Here is a 3,543-nt window from a genome sequence, read left to right on the forward strand (position 1 = left end):
GCAGTTCTCTTTCCACCGTCTCTTTTAAGGCCCATCAAAGGAATGGCATCTCCAGTGAAAGTGGTTAATGTCAAATTGCATTGTCGCAGTGGCAGATGTGTCAAGGCCTCTTTGTATGCATTTTCTGAAACTAGTATCACCGTAGCTCCAGTATCTAGCTGCATTTGAATTGAGCTGCCTTCAATGTTCAACACTATTCCAATGCCATCACTCCCATCTGTAGCAGTGTACACTGAATAAATGCCAAACAGTTTATTCTCACAATCACTAGCCTCATCTTCCGGTTTGTGTTCTTGTTCAACATATTGGGTTCTCATCATTTTACTTGTTCCTGCACATGTGTGCAATAGGTCCCAGTTTTGAACAATGATGGCATTTTTCTATCTTAAATTTAAAGGCATTAGCAGCATGTTTGCCCCCGCATCAATAACATGGCCATGTACTCATGTCCGCCAGTGATCCATCCTGCTGGCTTGGATTGGTACGTCTGGTTTGCTCACACCTTGTTTTCTGGCTGTACACTTTATGCACCTCTGATGCCTTGTTTGGCTTTTCTGAGAATTCCACTGTTAGATGCCATTTCCATTGAGCTTGCAATGTCACAAGCAGCCTTAAGTTAAATCATGCTCTGTCAAGACTTCTCTGAATGGCTTTAGAGCTTTATCCAAATATCCAGAAAACTCGCAGTATGTAGAAAGCTGTTTAAGTGCAACAATGTATTCAGCCACACTCTGTCTTGCTGGTGTCTCCGTTGAAATCGGAATCGCTCCGCAATCAAATTGGCTTTGGTTTGTGGCTTAGTGGTCAGTCAGTGCTTTACTGAGCAGTTTGTATGACATCGTGCTAGGTTTGGTCGGACGTTAGGTTCTTCAATAAACGATATGCTTCTGCCCCAATCATGGATAAAAATGCACTGACCTTTTTGTCTGCAGCACAGCATTTGCAATTATCCACTGTTCAAAGCGTTCGAGATATGATTCAAAATCTTCATTTGATTCCTTATATTCCCCAATGCTTACAATTTGGAAAAACACCATGATGCTAGCACTGCTAACTTCACTTCACCTGGTTATTTTCGTCCGTGGCTTTTTTTTCTTCTGAATGTTCCTCTATCGCTAGACATGGGCCGTTTTCTTTCGGTTGTCAATATATCCCATCCTGCCACTGTTTTATCCGTGACATTATAATAATGAAGAAATGGAGACCGTATGCAGGTTAGGTTATTTTATGTAACGCTCACTGAACTACACATACGGTACTTTTCCAGGTAATACCCCGTTCACCAGTAGGGGGCGATTAATTACCAACAAGTACATAACAGCATGTTTCCTTAATATCTGATATGATGGTCATGATTTAACACCGTAAGGGCTGGCGTTTACGATAAACATTTTGTTTTATTTCCAGTGCTTCCCTGTCACGAATGCTAGTTTGCTGCTCCAGCTAAACTTATTCAACTCCACTTATTGTTTAATTAGAGGCTAATTGCCTTCTGCTCTCTTTGCTCGGTGTGTCAAATGTTCTCTGCCTCCTTTAGTGATAATGATACATGCAATAAATGTAGTTCATTTGTGGCTCTGGAAGCAAAGCTTAGTGAGTTTGAGGCACAGCGCCACACCATGGATTCTAACTTGTATGCTTGCATAGATAGCCAGTGCTCCGTCACTGGTGCAGGCCAACATACTGTAGCTTCTGCTAGCAGTCCCCGAGCATCCGAGCAAGTGGGTGACTGTCCAAAGGAAGCGTAGCTCTACACCAGGGAGTGCATATGGCAGCGGCCACTCTAAACCGGAGCCTATGGCTAACCACTGACCTCTTCACCTTTCTAATAGTTTCTCCCCACTCAGTGACACACTCGCTGAGAAGCCAACTCTGGTTATTGGGAGCTCCATACTGAGAAACGTGAAGTTAGCGGCTACAGTGGACAGTCTTGTGCGTCCCTGGGGCCAGAGCCTACCTAAAACTGCTAGCTAAAGATAATTGTAAATACAGTATGATTATTCTTCACACCAGCGGTAATTATACCCATTACGCAAATGAGATTACTAAAATTAATGTTGAGTCAATATGTGCATATGCAAAGACTATGTTGGACCCCTGCCAAACTTGATCAGTGATGACATGTACAGCCACATGTCATCAATCCACCGCTGGTTGTCAGGGTGGTGCCCAGCTAATGATGTGGGCTACATGGATAACTGGCAGGAATTCTGGGGGAAACCTGGTCTGATTAGGAGAGACGGCGTTCATCCCACTTTGGACAGAGCCACTCTCATATCACCGAATCTATTACCAGTCCTAAACCATGACAACCCAGAGTTCAAACCAGGAATCGGAGGTGCAATGCTACACGCTTCTCTGCACTTCCATTGGAGCAGTTACATACTCATAGCTCCATAACCACGGTGTCGGTCACCCGACTCAAATCAATTAAATCAAAAGTACACAAAAGAGGAGTTGTACTCAAAAACCTAATATGTAAACCACCACTGCAATAGATCATAATAGGTCAATTAAATGTGGACTTTTAAATATCAGATCTGTCTTCTAAAGCAGTACTAGTAAACAATCTGATATCCGATAACCTATTTATCTACTGTCTTACCGAAACTTGTGTTATGAAGAATGTTAATCTAAATGAATCCACTCCTCCCAGTCTTAATACTCATATTCCTTGAGACGCTGGCTGAGGGGGAATTGCAGCCATCTTTGACTCAAGCCTATTAATTAATCCTAAACTAAATTATAACCAATTTGAAAGCCTTGTTCTTAATGTTTCACATCCAACTTGGAAACCATTACAGCCAATTTTTTATTTTTTTTGTGTACCGCCCTCTAGGGCCGTATTCTGAATTTTAATCTGAATTCGGTTTTAATTTCTCAAGTTTAGGCCTTAAATCAGACAAAGTAATTTTAGGGGATTGTAATATCCACGTGGACGTTGACAACGACAGCCTAAATATTGCCTTCATCTCACGTCTAGATTCAATTGGTTTCCGTCAGTGTACATAAACCCACTCACTCATACCCTCGACCTTGTGCTGGCATATGGCATCGAAATTGAAGATTTAATAGTATTTCCAAAGAATCTTATATTATCAGAACATTCTTTAGTATCTTTAGAATTCTTACCCAGCTATACGCCATTAAACGTTTCTACACTAGATCTCTATCTGATAGTGCTAAAGCTAAATTTATGGAAGTAATTCCAAGTTAATTCAATTCAATGCAATGCCTTAATATAACAGGATTCCTGTGTTAACTTTAGTCCCTCCCAAATTGATCATTTTATAGACGGTGCTGTGGCCTCGCTACAGACCATAAAAAGGTGATGAAACAAAGGAAATTTTCACCTTGGTATAACTCCCAAACCGGCAAATTAAAACAAACCTTGCGAAAACTTGAAAGTAAATGGCATTCCACCAATCTGGAAGAATCTCATTTAGACTGACAAGACGGTCTGAAAACATATGAAGGCCCTCAGAAATGCCGGAGCAGCCTATTGCTAATTAAGATTCTCCAGTTGATCCAGAATGCTGCAGC

The 3,543-nt window shown here is 41.4% G+C and overlaps 1 pseudogene; it reads left to right on the forward strand.

Moving 5' to 3' along the window:
• Nucleotides 1-1,208: 1,208 nt before the first annotated feature.
• Nucleotides 1,209-2,400, forward strand: LOC144516121 (uncharacterized; annotated as a pseudogene).
• The last annotated feature ends 1,143 nt before the right edge of the window (nucleotides 2,401-3,543 follow it).

Source organism: Sander vitreus, chromosome 4 (genome assembly GCF_031162955.1).
Source record: "Sander vitreus isolate 19-12246 chromosome 4, sanVit1, whole genome shotgun sequence".
Lineage (NCBI taxonomy): Eukaryota > Metazoa > Chordata > Actinopteri > Perciformes > Percidae > Sander > Sander vitreus.